Raw genomic sequence first — 16,594 nt, forward strand, 5'->3', positions numbered from 1 at the left:
CTGGAACGACGTCGCTCATGAATCAGCTGCACGGGCGTCGATTACCGATTGGCTTCCAGTGGATAACGTCAACTTGTCAAGGGACACGGAAGAAAAGGCAGATAAAGAGGAAGTTCAACAAAATAAAAGCATGAAACAGACGTAAGTGTCAACGTCATAGTTAAACTTCTCTCATGTTGCTAATGCTAACGATGCTAACAGTAGGTCAAAGTTCTTTCCTGCGTGAAAACATCTTCGTGAAGAACGAGGCCCCAGTGGGTTGGACTCGTAAGAAGATGTCAAGGTCGTTAAGAGGTGTGAGAACCAGTGGGTGATGAAGATGACGTTAGTGGCTCTTCGGAGAGCGAGCGCCGTCGCTCCCACGTCCTCCGCCGGACGCCCCTCGTCTTCGCGGCGAGGGAAGGAAACGGACGAAGGATTTACTGTTGGGTCCCGACTTGTACACATTCCTAGTGTTGTTTTTCTGCCCTCGGCCCCTCGGCCGCACGAGGGCCTCTGAAACAACAGGCTGTCAGGTTGTGACAGCTGGCTTCAAACGGCTCCTGCTGCAGCGCCAGGTTCCCAGCCTCGCCGTGTGTCGTCTGTGTGCGTCCGTGTGTGGGTCTGTGTGTGGGTCTGTGTGTGCGTCCGTGTGTGGGTCCGTGTGTGGGTCTGTGTGTGGGTCTGTGTGTGGGTCCGTGTGTGCGTCCGTGTGTGGGTCTGTGTGTGGGTCTGTGTGTGGGTCTGTGTGTGAGTCCGTGTGTGGGTCCGTGTGTGCGTCCGTGTGTGGGTCCGTGTGTGGGTCTGTGTGTGGGTCTGTGTGTGGGTCCGTGTGTGGGTCCATGTGTGCGTCCGTGTGTGGGTCCGTGTGTGGGTCTGTGTGTGGGTCTGTGTGTGGGTCCGTGTGTGCGTCCGTGTGTGGGTCCGTGTGTGGGTCTGTGTGTGGGTCTGTGTGTGGGTCCGTGTGTGCGTCCGTGTGTGGGTCCGTGTGTGGGTCTGTGTGTGGGTCTGTGTGTGAGTCCGTGTGTGGGTCCGTGTGTGCGTCCGTGTGTGGGTCCGTGTGTGGGTCCGTGTGTGGGTCTGTGTGTGGGTCCGTGTGGGTCCATGTGTGCGTCCGTGTGTGGGTCCGTGTGTGGGTCTGTGTGTGGGTCTGTGTGTGGGTCCGTGTGTGCGTCCGTGTGTGGGTCCGTGTGTGGGTCTGTGTGTGGGTCTGTGTGTGGGTCCGTGTGTGCGTCCGTGTGTGGGTCTGTGTGTGGGTCTGTGTGTGGGTCTGTGTGTGAGTCCGTGTGTGGGTCTGTGTGTGGGTCCGTGTGTGGGTCTGTGTGAGCGTCCGTGTGTGGGTCTGTGTGTGCGTCCGTGTGTGGGTCCGTGTGTGCGTCCGTGTGTGCGTCCGTGTGTGGGTCCGTGTGTGTCCGTGTGTGGGTCCGTGTGTGCGTCCGTGTGTGCGTCCGTGTGTGCGTCCGTGTGTGCGTCCGTGTGTGCGTCCGTGTGAGCGTCCGTGTGTGGGTCTGTGTGTGGGTCCGTGTGTGGGTCCGTGTGTGCGTCCGTGTGTGGGTCCGTGTGTGGGTCCGTGTGTGGGTCCGTGTGTGCGTCCGTGTGAGCGTCCGTGTGTGGGTCCGTGTGTGCGTCCGTGTGTGGGTCCGTGTGTGCGTCCGTGTGAGCGTCCGTGTGTGGGTCCGTGTGTGGGTCCGTGTGTGCGTCCGTGTGAGCGTCCGTGTGTGGGTCCGTGTGTGCGTCCGTGTGTGCGTCCGTGTGTATGCGTCCGTGTGTGGGTCCGTGTGTGGGTCCGTGTGTGGGTCCGTGTGTGGGTCCGTGTGTGCGTCCGTGTGAGCGTCCGTGTGTGGGTCCGTGTGTGCGTCCGTGTGTGGGTCCGTGTGTGGGTCCGTGTGTGCGTCTGTGTGTGGGTCCGTGTGTGCGTACGTGTGTGGTCCATGTGTGGGTCCGTGTGCGTCCGTGTGTGGGTCCGTGTGTGCGTCCGTGTGTGCGTCCGTGTGTGCGTCCGTGTGTGCGTCCGTGTGTGCGTTCATGAGTGCGTCCGTGTGTGCGTCTGTGTGCGTCCGTGTGTGGGTCCTCGCTACGTGTTTGTGTGTCTTTCACTTTGGGATAAGTGGGTCTTCAGTCTCTTGGACTTAACTTTTTAAACCCTTGTCCTTGTCCGTGTGTGTGTGTGTGTGTGTGTGCGTGTGTGTGTGTGTGTGTGTGTGTGTGTGTGTGTGTGTGTGTGTGTGTGTGTGTGCGTGTGTGTGTGTGTGTGTGTCTGTGTGTGTGTCACGCCCTCACACACACACACACCTGACGACCAGCCCAGGTGGTATCTTTGCTTTGAAGCTGCTGGTCATCCAGGTGTGTGTGTGTGTGTGTGTGTGTGTGTGTGTGTGTGTGTGTGTGTGTGTGTGTGTGTGTGTGTGTGTGTGTGTGTGTGTGTGTGTGTGTGATCCAGGTGTGTGTGGGCCGACCCGTCTGAGCCGTGAAGACCCTGGTCGTCTGAGCAGCAGATCCACTGATCCTCCTCCGCGGCCTCCAGTCCCGGCAGATCCTCCCCGTCTTCAGATGTCGGGGGGTTGCGGCGAGGTGAGGTTCGGGGGGCGGAGCTAAAGGTGAGTCGTCCTCTCACCAGTAATGGGATAATAGCTTCACTCCGCAGGTGTCTTCCTTCAGATGAGGTCACAGCTCAAGTAGGTTCTTCACGTGCAGGAAGGTGGAAATTCTTTGGAATTACAAACAAACACGTTTGTGCGACTCGAGCCACACATGGCAGCATGAAGCACTTTAAACAAACACCTGAACCGCAACATAACTCGGGATCTCATCAGCAAAGAAGTTCATTTTGGTAAAAAAAAAAAATGGGGCAAATTTCCGCCCTGTAGACGAATAAATATCTTAAATATATATGTTTGTAACAAGTTGTGTTGATTCATGCATTCATACATAGCATCAACTATTAGCATACATAGCATCAACTGTTAGCATACATAGCATCAATTGTTAGCATACATAGCATGAACTATTAGCATACATAGCTTCAACTATTAGCATACATAGCATCAACTGTTAGCATAAATAGCATCAACTGTTAGCATACATAGCATCAATTGTTAGCATACATAGCATCAACTATTAGAATACATAGCATCAACTATTAGCATACATAGCTTCAACTATTAGCATACATAGCATCAACTGTTAGCATACATAGCTTCAACTATTAGCATACATAGCATCAACTGTTAGCATACATAGCATCAGCTGTTAGCATACATAGCATCAACTGTTAGCATACATAGCTTCAACTATTAGCATACATAGCATCAACTGTTAGCATACATAGCATCATCTATTAGCATACATAGCTTCAACTATTAGCATACATAGCATCAACTGTTAGCATACATAGCATCAACCATAGCATACATAGCATCAACTATTACCATACATAGCATCATCTATTAGCATACATAGCTTCAACTATTAGCATACATAGCATCAACTGTTAGCATACATAGCATCAACTGTTAGCATACATAGCTTCAACTATTAGCTTACATAGCATCAACTGTTAGCATACATAGCATCAACTGTTAGCATACATAGCTTCAACTATTAGCATACATAGCATCAACTGTTAGCATACATAGCATCATCTATTAGCATACATAGCTTCAACTATTAGCATACATAGCATCAACTGTTAGCATACATAGCATCAACCATAGCATACATAGCATCAACTATTACCATACATAGCATCATCTATTAGCATACATAGCTTCAACTATTAGCATACATAGCATCAATTGTTAGCATACATAGCATCAACTATTAGAATACATAGCATCAACTATTAGCATACATAGCTTCAACTATTAGCATACATAGCATCAACTGTTAGCATACATAGCTTCAACTATTAGCATACATAGCATCAACTGTTAGCATACATAGCATCAGCTGTTAGCATACATAGCATCAACTGTTAGCATACATAGCTTCAACTATTAGCATACATAGCATCAACTGTTAGCATACATAGCATCATCTATTAGCATACATAGCTTCAACTATTAGCATACATAGCATCAACTGTTAGCATACATAGCATCAACCATAGCATACATAGCATCAACTATTACCATACATAGCATCATCTATTAGCATACATAGCTTCAACTATTAGCATACATAGCATCAACTGTTAGCATACATAGCATCAACTGTTAGCATACATAGCTTCAACTATTAGCATACATAGCATCAACTGTTAGCATACATAGCATCAACTGTTAGCATACATAGCTTCAACTATTAGCATACATAGCATCAACTGTTAGCATACATAGCATCAACTGTTAGCATACATAGCTTCAACTATTAGCATACATAGCATCAACTGTTAGCATACATAGCATCAACTGTTAGCATACATAGCATCAACTGTTAGCATACATAGCTTCAACTATTAGAATACATGGCATCAACTGTTAGCATACATAGCTTCAACTATTAGAATACATAGCATCAACTGTTAGCATACATAGCATTAACTGTTAGCATACATAGCATCAACTGTTAGCATACATAGCATCAACTGTTAGCATACATAGCATCAACTGTTAGCATACATAGCATCAACTGTTAGCATACATAAAAAACTAAACCAAAGGTTTGTCACTTTGTTATTGAACATAAGGTTTGTCGTGTCATTGTGTGAAAACACACATGAACGTGTCGACCTCAGGAAACATTTGTCGTCACGACACACGTGTGTTTCTTCACATCTGAACACGATCGAGACGCAGCGAAGTGGAAAAAGTCAGAGGCTGGTTTGATTCTTGGGGTCACGCCGAGGTCTGGGGATTAATCAGGTTTAATCCAAAGTAAAACAAGATGTCGCTCGTGAACCTGCAGCTTTATCAATGAAATAAAAGCTGTAATAACACGATATCAGGGAAGTTCACACCAGAGGAGTCGAAAGAATTCAATGATCAGGTGATTCAAAACGATTTCCCAAAAAGTGACCATCAGAGATAATAAAGTCCATCCATCCATGTTATTATTACAAGGTCATGTTCTTCAGATAAATGTTCTTCAGATACATGTTCATGTTCTTCAGATAAATGTTCTTCAGATACATGTTTATGTTCTTCAGATAAATGTTCTTCAGATACATGTTCATGTTCTTCAGATAAATGTTCTTCAGATACATGTTCTTCAGATACATGTTCATGTTCTTCAGATACATGTTTATGTTCTTCAGATAAATGTTCTTCAGATACATGTTTATGTTCTTCAGATAAATGTTCTTCAGATACATGTTCATGTTCTTCAGATAAATGTTCTTCAGATACATGTACATGTTCTTCTGATACATGTTCATGTTCTTCAGATAAATGTTCTTCAGATACATGTTCATGTTCTTCAGATAAATGTTCTTCAGATACATGTTTATGTTCTTCAGATAAATGTTCTTCAGATACATGTTCATGTTCTTCAGATAAATGTTCTTCAGATACATGTTCTTCAGATACATGTTCATGTTCTTCAGATACATGTTTATGTTCTTCAGATAAATGTTCTTCAGATACATGTTTATGTTCTTCAGATAAATGTTCTTCAGATACATGTTCATGTTCTTCAGATAAATGTTCTTCAGATACATGTACATGTTCTTCTGATACATGTTCATGTTCTTCAGATAAATGTTCTTCAGATACATGTTCATGTTCTTCAGATAAATGTTCATGTTCTTCAGATACATGTTCATGTTCTTCAGATACATGTTCATGTTCTTCAGATACATGTTCTTCAGATACATGTACATGTTCTTCAGATAAATGTTCTTCAGATACATGTACATGTTCTTCAGAAACATGTACATGTTCTTCAGATACATGTACATGTTCTTCAGATAAATGTTCTTCAGATACATGTTTATGTTCTTCAGATAAATGTTCTTCAGATACATGCTCATGTTCTTCAGATAAATGTTCTTCAGATACATGTTCTTCAGATACATGTTCATGTTCTTCAGATACATGTTTATGTTCTTCAGATACATGTTCTTCTGATACATGTTCATGTTCTTCAGATAAATGTTCTTCAGATACATGTTCATGTTCTTCAGATACATGTTCATGTTCTTCAGATACATGTTCTCACATACATGTTCTTCAGATACATGTTCATGTTCTTCAGATACATGTTCATGTTCTTCAGATACATGTTCATGTTCTTCAGATACATGTTCTTCAGATACATGTTCATGTTCTTCAGATACATGTTCTTCAGATACATGTTCTTCAGATACATGTTCTTCAGATACATGTTCATGTTCTTCAGATACATGTTCTTCAGATACATGTTCATGTTCTTCAGATGTTCTACTCGTGGCGATGGAAAGTTCACCTTCTGTCCTGGTGAAGCGAAAACATCGTTGCTATCAAGGACACGTGGATCAGACTGTGTTTCAATGGCTGAGAATTGTGTTGGTTTTCTTCTGAACAGGCAGTTTTCCAGTAAAGTGAAAGGTTCTGGTGTAAGACGAGCCTCGAGGGTGGATCGTCTCGAACAGGTGGTCATAATAGAAGAGTCAGTTGGAAATGGTTATTGTGATAGAACGTCTGGAGAATTCCCTACATTCCTATTTTTCCAGTGATCCTTTCACTCATGTTTGCTTCGTCTTCATCCGAGCGAACGTTTGTCTTGCTGGCGCTGGACTCGCTCGGTTCTGTTGGGACCCATTCGAGGCTTCAGGTTCGGATCTTATCGACCATTAAGCCGTGAGTGATTTTTACGAGCGTCTCCCGAGACGCTGCGTTCGTGTATTAAGTTGCTCGTCCGTCGCTGCGTCGCTGGATCGTCCGCGACGCTCGGAGTGACGCGGGATTTAAAAGCCATTCATCTGACGTCTGACAGCGTTTTAGGCTCCGAGCCACGAGGACCGAGGACTGGAGTCACAATGGAAACATCAGAGTCGCAGCATGTAAATGTTAGCTTTAGTTTCTTTTACATCAACAGTTTGTCTACTTCTAATTGGAACATGTCTCGTCTTTCGCTTCGCTTCTATCTAAACACACACGTGCACGCTCGTCCTCGTCCACGCTCGGCGACGTGCACGTGCGCACACACTGCATGGGAACATCTGGAGCAGCTCATCCGATGTACAGACAAACAGTTCCCGGAGTGACCCAGAAGAACCATCAGAGGGCCTTCAAACACTTTAGCCCTGGACACAAACACTGGCTCGCACACACCTCTGGAGGTGCAGAGCAGGAGCGAGGGAACAGATCGGGAGTGAGGAGGGAACAGAGAAGGAACGAGGGAACAGAGAAGGAGCGAGGGAACATAGAAGGAGCGAGGAGGGAACAGATCGGGTGTGAGGAGGGAACAGAGAAGGAACGAGGGAACAGAGCAGGAGCGAGGGAACAGAGAAGGAGCGAGGGAACAGAGCAGGAGCGAGGGAACAGAGAAGGAACGAGGGAACAGAGCAGGAGCGAGGGAACAGAGAAGGAGCGAGGGAACAGAGCAGGAGCGAGGGAACAGAGAAGGAGCGAGGAGGGAACAGATCGGGAGTGAGGAGGGAACAGAGAAGGAACGAGGGAACAGAGCAGGAGCGAGGGAACATAGAAGGAGTGAGGGAACAGATCAGGAGTGAGGAGGGAACAGAGAAGGAATGAGGGAACAGAGCAGGAGCGCGGGAACATAGAAGGAACGAGGGAACAGAGAAGGAGCGAGGGAACATAGAAGGAACGAGGGAACAGAGAAGGAGCGAGGGAACAGAGAAGGAGCGAGGAGGGAACAGAGAAGGAGCGAGAAGGGAACAGATCGGGAGTGAGGAGGGAACAGAGAAGGAGCGAGGGAACATAGAAGGAACGAGGGAACAGAGAAGGAGCGAGGGAACAGAGAAGGAGCGAGGAGGGAACAGAGAAGGAGCGAGGAGGGAACAGAGAAGGAGCGAGGGAACAAAGTGCAACTGTATTGTAACACTCGAGCTAAACTCTCTTTTGGTGTCGTCTTCATATAGATCTGCTGGACTCCCACAGTAGAGGGTTCAGACAGAGGGGGCTTCTTGTGCAACACCCTCAGAACGTCAGGGTCAGGCTGTCTGGCCCCTGACAGGGTTGGACTGTACGGGACGTGTGTTCGGACCGACTCTGGGGTGTGTTCGGGGTTGCCGGCCTGGACCATCCCACCCAGGACCAGCCCGATCTGAAATCGGCAGACAACTGGGTCGGCCCGGTTACTTCTTGAATGGGAAACCGCCCGTAAAAAAGCTAGTGTAGGTGGAGTCGGGGTCCATCCCGTCAGGGACCAGGTCTTGGGCCCTTTAGTGTTTTGTATCTGAGGCTTCACTAATCCTTTATCCTCTTCTGCAGGAAGGTTTATACCTCTCACCTGAGACCTCCTCACGTCCTACTTCCATCTCTGCATCACTATCACTGCCACCCCTTCTCCCTCCCTCTGCCACCACCCACCCCTTCACCCTCCCTCTGCCACCACCCACCCCTTCACCCTCCCTCTGCCACCACCCACCCCTTCACTCTCCCTCTGCCACCACCCACCCCTTCACCCTTCCTCTGCCACCACCCACCCCTTCACCCTCCCTCTGCCACCACCCACCCCTTCACCCTCCCTCTGCCACCACCCACCCCTTCACCCTTCCTCTGCCACCACCCACCCCTTTACCCTTCCTCTGCCACCACCCACCCCTTCACCCTTCCTCTGCCACCACCCACCCCTTCACCCTTCCTCTGCCACCACCCACCCCTTCACCCTTCCTCTGCCACCACCCACCCCTTCACCCTTCCTCTGCCACCACCCACCCCTTCACCCTCCCTCTGCCACCACCCACCCCTTCACCCTTCCTCTGCCACCACCCACCCCTTCACCCTTCCTCTGCCACCACCCACCCCTTCACCCTTCCTCTGCCACCACCCACCCCTTCCCCTCCCTCTGCCACCACCCACCACTTCACCCTTCCTCTGCCATCACCCACCCCTTCACCCTCCCTCTGCCACTACCCACCCCTTCACCCTTCCTGTGCCACCACCCATCCCTTCACCCTTCCTCTGCCACCACCCATCCCTTTACCCTCCCTCTGCCACCACCCACCCCTTCACCCTTCCTCTGCCACCACCCATCCCTTTACCCTCCCTCTACCACCACCCACCCCTTCACCCTTCCTCGGCCACCACCCACCCCTTCACCCTTCCTTTGCCACCACCCATCCTTTTACCCTCCCTCTGACACCACCCACCACCCACCCCTTCACCCTTCCTCGGCCACCACCCACCCCTTCAACCTCCCTCTGCCACCACCCACCCCTTCACCCTTCCTCTGCGCTGCCACCACCCATCCCTTCACACGTTCCCTCCCCCTCCTCACCTCCCTACCACCTAGTGAGCACATTTCCTTACTCCTGCTCGCCAACAAAGGGGAAAAAAAAAAGCTTTTACTCATTAGCGAATGACCTCTGCCCCCAGGCCACATTTTAAGAGGCTCCACTTGACTCCTGACATGGCCGTCAGCAATCAAAACATGTGCATCCAGACCGGGGAGAACCGGGCGGGAATGCGACGATGCCTGGCTGGACGTGTGTGTGACAGCCGTGTGACAGGAGACAGGCAGGTTCACTAACTCCTGCTCAACCTCCGCCGTGGTTCCGCCGGCCTGGGGCTGGACTTTGGTGAAGGTTGGGCCTGAATGGAGATGGATCACTCGCTTTTCTGGTAGGATTTGGCGGCCCCCCCGCCCACCCACCCCCGGGTGGCGTGTGCGTGCTCGTCAAGGAGGGTTAAGGTCTAGGCCTAGCGTGTCAGAGCCGCGCTCTAATGGTGTTGATGCTTTTCTAATTGCTCGCAGGAGTTGGATGTGGTTGAGCTTGTTTAAGATCCGATGTGTTTGTGTTTCTAATTTTACCGACAGGATGCAAACACACACACACAAGTTGTTTATCTTTCCGTGTTCAACAATGTGAAGAAAAAAAGTCTCTTTGAAAAGACTGAAAACGTGTTGCAACTGCGGGTCAGTCTTTTAATGGGGGGGCTGACAGCGCGTCCCCCGCGGCGGCGCTGCTACTGTAGTAATGGCCCTTCATCGCTGACAGATTCATGCGCTCGTCGCGTTTGATGTGGCTCCGTCCTGCTGCCTCCACCTTCAGCTTCTTTGCTTTTGGAAACTTTTCCTCGCAGGAAACGGAGACTTTCAAAGGACAGCGAGTCGGCAATTAAGGTCGTCTTGAACATGTTTTACTGTGTGGTAATGTGACATAGCTCTGGGTGTCTCTGACGCTAATATAGACATGTCGGCTCTTTGTGCGGCTGCAGAGGTCGCGGCTGCAGAGGTCGCGGCGAGAGACGCATGGACGTGTGACTTTTAACAAGTGTCGGGAAGTAGAACTTATTCTTGAGACTAGAGATTGAATCTATGACAGGATTCATAAGGTTTTATGTGACGCAAACACAGAGGATTTAATGTTTTTATTTGATCTGCATCGTGTCGATGGTTCAGACAGGAAATGAGTTACAAAAGTAAAGTGTGTCGGTGAATTAACAAAATAAAACAACATTTTCATGACTTCGATTTTCAAACAGCAGCTCTTTTGATTGACAAACATCTGATCTAATCATCTCTTAGTGCTCCACTCAGTGGGCGGAGCTTCTGACAAAGAAAGCGTCTCATTGGTCGATGTTGTAACTTGTGGTCCAATCAGCTGGAGCTTCACTAACATGGTTCTCTGTGAGTATGTAGAGTCGATAAAGTTGTTGTTATAGTAACACAAATATCAAACAGACAAAAAATGTACATTAGACAAAAACCATGTGACTGATCTTCAATCAATATATCGATCAATCAATCAAACATCATCAGTTCACTCAAAAATACTCTGTATACTTATACACACTATATTAAGACGTACAGAACTCACATTGAAAAATATATATAATAGAATGATTATTGAAATAAAACAAAATAAACAATATAATAAATAAATGTATCCAAAACAGGAAACACAAAAAGTATAAGAATATTAGGGGATTGGGGGGAGGGGGTTATAAATATACATTTTAATGAATAGTGCCACGAGTCTCACCACTCAAACCAAGACGAAAAAATAAGGTTGGTTAGGTTATCACTTTAGAAATGTGAGTTCTTCTACTAGAGCGGTTGTTTAAGCTCTTTGTGAGCCTGGTCTGGAAAAGTGCTCATAAAATATAAATGACTTACTTAGGTTTTTTAACATTAAAGGAGGGGTAGGTAGATGTTGAAAGCTACATTCTGAATTTAAAAAGACCAACCTCTGTTCTTCAGAGTCTCATCCACAGGTGAGGAAACATCATAGTTCGGCCTGACATGGACCATCATGGTTAGCAGTAAATATAAAGTTTAAAATCTAACTTCAGGTCAGATTCACTTCGATACACGTCGCTCTGTCCTGGAAGAGTTTCCGTGTCAAGACTAGACTGAAGCGAGGAGGAAGCGTGAGTGAGTGGTCGGGGTCAGGGTCGAGGTGGGCCCCCCCAGGATCTACGTCTACGAGGAGATGACTGGAAGTCTCGTCTGGGGGTCTGTCTTCACCTTCACCCACTCCCTGTATTTGGACAGGGTTTATTTCCATCCTCGGCCTCCATGTTCAGCAGCGAGTCTGTATCCACGGAGGCGACATGTGGCCACCAGACCTGCCTCCCCCTCGCCGCCGCCTCGGCCCCCTCTGCTCCTGCTGTTCCTGGGAAAACATCAGGTCCCATGGCATGAGCAAACATGTTTGGCCATCTTCCCTGTGAACCTGTAGCATAGCAGGACCCCCTCCTCCCCGCCGAGCCCACAAGACATCCTCACAGTTCCAACCGCGAGACGACAGACCTTGAAGTTCTCTGACCTTTGGAAGGTATTTTAATGGGACTATCTTCCCACCGTTGGAATATTTGGCAGGACGAGGGAACATTAGCTCCGCGAAGAAGGAACAACCGCTAATCCTTCTTGAAACAGGCGAGCCTATGTGTTTAAAGTCGCTCGCCGCAGGCCCGTCAATTATTCAATTACCATTTAAACATTTGTCAATTAGTGCCGATGTTTTCACACCGAAGCTGCGAAGAGGAAATGAGCGTCGGAAGGTTTTTTCGGAGCCGATTGGAGCCACGATGCGAGGAGCTCGTGAAGGTTCTACGGGTTTGTTAACAGACGAGAGATCGCGACGTAAACACGCGGAAATAGACGGAAGTATTTATAACTTCAGTCTTCACACATGAAACGACTGCTTTCTGTTGACCCACGTCGAAAATAGCCAGACTCAGAGGTTCTGTTCCTCGCACAGAGATGGACTGTTCCTGATCCTTATCTGGGTCCAAGTCCAGCCAGATCCCAATGAAGTCCAGCTGCAGGGAGGCAGATGGAGCAGGTCCGGGTCTTATGTCTGCAGGTCGTCTGTGATTCAAGTGAATAAACCTCCGCACAGAACCCAACACTTTTTCAAATGGACATAAGTAACCGCGGTTCTGAACGGCAACACTTGTACGTTTGGATAGAACGGGTCCAATTTCATTCAGCGCCGAGTTGCTGCTGATAATCGTCAAGGCTGGTGACCCGTGATAAAAAACAAAACTGTTCAATTTATTCTTATTGAGACCAGGCCAGAACCAGACCAGAACCAGACCAGAATCAGACCAGAACCAGACCAGAATCAGACCAGAACCAGACCAGAACCAGACCAGAACCAGACCAGAACCAGACATGAACCAGACATGAACCAGACCTGCACCAGAACCAGACCAGACCTACACCAGACCTACACCACACCAGACCAGAACCAGACTACACCAGAACCAGACCAGACCTGCACAAGAACCAGACCAGACCTACACCAGACCTACACCACACCAGACCAGAACCAGACTACACCAGACCAGAACCAGACCTGCACAAGAACCAGACCAGACCTACACCAGACCTACATCAGGGCTTCACCAGACAGGAACCAGACCAGACCTACACCAGAAACCATTCATTACTTTCTGGATCAAGAACTTCAGGCCGTCAAGATTCAATCAACAGTTCTTCGTCGCATTATCAGCGTCATTTTAGTGTAATTCGTTTTGTAAGTAGTTTTTCTAACAGATATGATCATAAAAACATGATCATCAAATGTCTTTTATTACCACGTTTTTTTTAAGTGACATTTTTTTCTGATTATTTCGAGGAACAAAAGGCAAAGAAGAGGAATAATCCCGGAGCTTAAACAGATGATTGTGAACGTTGAAAGAGTAAAGACTTGAGACACACTCTTCCTTCTTCTTGAATCTTCTCCTGGACCTGCTCAACAGAACCCGGTACCAGACGTGTGAGGTCTTCATTTGTCTCCGCACAACTGGATAAATATTTGAGGCAGTTATAGTCGATATCGTTACCGTTTTCATTTTGTCGTTTCTCACATGTTTCCCAACATGAACAAACTGTCAAGACTGTGGATTGACTTTTGTTTCGCCTTCAAGTGGAAGTGACAGGAAGTGCTTAAGTACTGCAGGAGGACGAGGTCACGGTGCCGGTGAAGTGGGTCGATGGTTTAGAAAGGTTGTGTACTCGTGGACTTAAACACACTCGGACATAAATAGACTCCGGCTATTAAGGAGACGTACACAGTCCAGGTCTGTTTAAGAAACCGTTTCCTAAGAACTGTTTCAGTGTCTGGTCTAAGTCCCGGTTGACCTTGACGGACCCGGTGAGGTTCCCCTCTGTTCGGTTTGGACCGGGTCCAAATTGGGAACAATGTTTTTTTGGACCACAAAGGAAAATGTAACTAGTCAACCGGACTGGAATCTGAGGAATGACGACCGACGTGAACTGATTTTACGTTGAATGACTTCCACAGAAGTGCTGAAGCCAAACAAGGCCCAGTGGAAGTCATGGTCCAACGTGTCCTGGGTCTGCCCAGAGGATTCTACCCACTAGGACCAGCTACAGGAAGCATTTTTAAAAAGGTCCCTGAGCCTCCTGAACCAGCTTCAGACGACGAGGAACAAGTTCTTATGCTGAGGGCGAGTCCAGACCCAAGACTTTGTGGACTGAAGACGCCATCTTGGTAGATCTCTTGGTGAACCAAGAACTTCTTTTGACTCACACCAGTGGAACCTGAGGAGACCTGGTCTTGGCTGAACCGGCCTTCTCTGGTCTCTGGGCCTCGGGGAGACCGTCCCAGCCTTTCAAACCACGTCCCTGGTTTAGGGCGAAAGACACTCCATCTCTACTCCAGACAGTTGGGACCTGGTTCTCCTTCCTAGTACAGAGACGTCCAAAAGTGGTCCGGAATCTCTTAGAGGGCTGACCTGAGGTCTCACCATGGTCTGGCCCAGATGGCGCCAGCTCGAGGACCCACAACACGACACTACACACTTGTGTACGTGAAGCACCGGGAGAAGAAAATCCAGCTCGAAGGGATCATTGTGGACTTTACACCAAGTCACCGTGGACCAGCGTGGACCAGCGTGGACGAGCATGGACGAGTGAGGACGAGCGAGGACGAGGGAGGACGAGTGAGGAAGAGCGTGGACGAGTGAGGACAAGTGAGGACGAGCGAGGACGAGTGAGGAAGAGCGTGGACGAGTGAGGACGAGTGAGGAAGAGCGTGGACGAGTGAGGATGAGTGAGGACGAGTGAGGACGAGTGAGGAAGAGCGTGGACGAGTGAGGATGAGTGAGGACGAGCGAGGACGAGTGAGGAAGAGCGTGGACGACGGTGGACGAGCGTGGACGAGTGAGGATGAGTGAGGATGAGTGAGGACGAGTGAGGACGAGTGAGGAACAGCGTGGACCAGCGTGGACGAGTGAGGAAGAGCGTGGACGAGTCAGGATGATTGAGGACGAGTGAGGACGAGCGTGGACCAGCGAGGATGAGCGAGGACGAGTGAGGACGAGTGAGGATGAGTGAGGACCAGCGAGGACGAGTGAGGACGAGTGAGGACCAGCGTGGACGAGTGAGGATGAGTGAGGACCAGCGAGGACGAGTGAGGATGAGTGAGGACTAGCGAGGACGAGTGAGGACGAGTGAGGACCAGCGTGGACCAGCTTGGACCAGCGTGGACGAGTGAGGATGAGTGAGGACCAGTGTGGACGAGTGAGGACGAGTGAGGACCAGCGTGGACCAGCTTGGACCAGCGTGGACGAGTGAGGATGAGTGAGGACGAGTGAGGACGAGTGAGGACGAGCTAGGACGAGTGAGGACGAGTGAGGACGAGTGAGGACGAGTGAGGACGAGTGAGGACCAGTGTGGACCAGCGTCCCCTTCAGGGCCTCGTTCTTCGACTCCTGCCTCCCTTCTGCGGCTCCGAGGAACCTCTGGCCAGATGTGCAGCTGTTGATCGACGAGCCTGCGCTGACGCCGAGTGGCCACTAGAGGTCGTGGTTTCACGCGCGTGTACCTCTGACGTCATGAAACCAGGAAGCACGTTTTTGTGGCGTAATAACATTTTACTACACATTATTGTGTATAAACTACAGTATCTGTGAAGTACACGACACAATTATAATTTCCTGAATCAAATGTATACATTTTTAAACTCATTTACAAACTCTTCACTAGAAAAATAGTAAGTATTGAAATCAATTTACAAAGTATTAAAATCATGTTCACATATATTTGAAATACATTTACAAATGTACTAACAAATGGAAAGTTAAGTTTGACAGTTTGTAAATAAAAGTTTCACAAAGAAACACACGTTTATAAAAAGCCAGTAAAATCATGTCCGTGACGTCAAAACTGCGTCTTTAAATCCTTTCAAGTTTTTCATCTCTTTAAATATTCACACGGACCCGGAAGTGACGTGTTTTCTTGAAAAAATATCGTTGGTGTCAAAATGTTTTCCTTCAGGAACGAACTTGATAGAAAACAAAAAAACACCTGTTGCTTTAAGCGACGACCTGCAGCGACAACAGTCTGCAGCGACACCTGCTGGAGGCTCCGCGTCACACACGTAACTATTGAGCTGATTGTGATTCTTTAGTTTAATAATAATAATAATAATAATAATAATAATTGTATTAAATTCCGAACATGTTGGTTTGAGCAACACAATCATTTCTTGAGATTTTATAAATATTAAAATGTGTCGAAAAGATTAAAAAAATGTTCATTAAACGTCACGAAGGACATAAAACTTGATTAATGTCATTTAAATTGTGAATATAAATCACACACTTGTTAGAACACACAGAATATCACACACAGAATCAACACCTTTTGTTACACAATAAACATCCGTTTAACTCGTTATTATTAGTTTATTTAATTAAGATTTGATAGTTTGATTGTTCATAAAAACACACTTTTATTAACATTTCACTCACTTGTGTGTGTTTTTCTTCTGGTCATTCGTCCAAACACGTGGTTGTTTCACCTGCAGCTTCTTCGTCTGACCTTCTGACCTTCTGACCTTCACTGATCCCCAGAAATAAATGTTTATGTTTTTATCATGAACAATAAAAACTCTACGTTAGAATAGAATAGAAAGGCTTTATTCATAAACTGTACTTTGTGTCTTGAAAACACACTTGGAAAATCGAGAATTAAATCTTTTGTTAGATTTGTTTGAACCAAACATCACTGAATTAAATCGTCTCCTGGATGT

At 47.7% G+C, this 16,594-nt stretch overlaps 1 pseudogene; it reads left to right on the forward strand.

Moving 5' to 3' along the window:
• The first annotated feature begins 319 nt into the window (after nt 1-319).
• LOC148060034 (uncharacterized) lies at nt 320-6,396 on the forward strand (annotated as a pseudogene).
• Nucleotides 6,397-16,594: the final 10,198 nt, after the last annotated feature.

This window comes from Callionymus lyra, chromosome 18, assembly GCF_982586985.1.
Source record: "Callionymus lyra chromosome 18, fCalLyr1.hap1.1, whole genome shotgun sequence".
NCBI classification, from domain to species: Eukaryota; Metazoa; Chordata; class Actinopteri; order Syngnathiformes; family Callionymidae; genus Callionymus; species Callionymus lyra.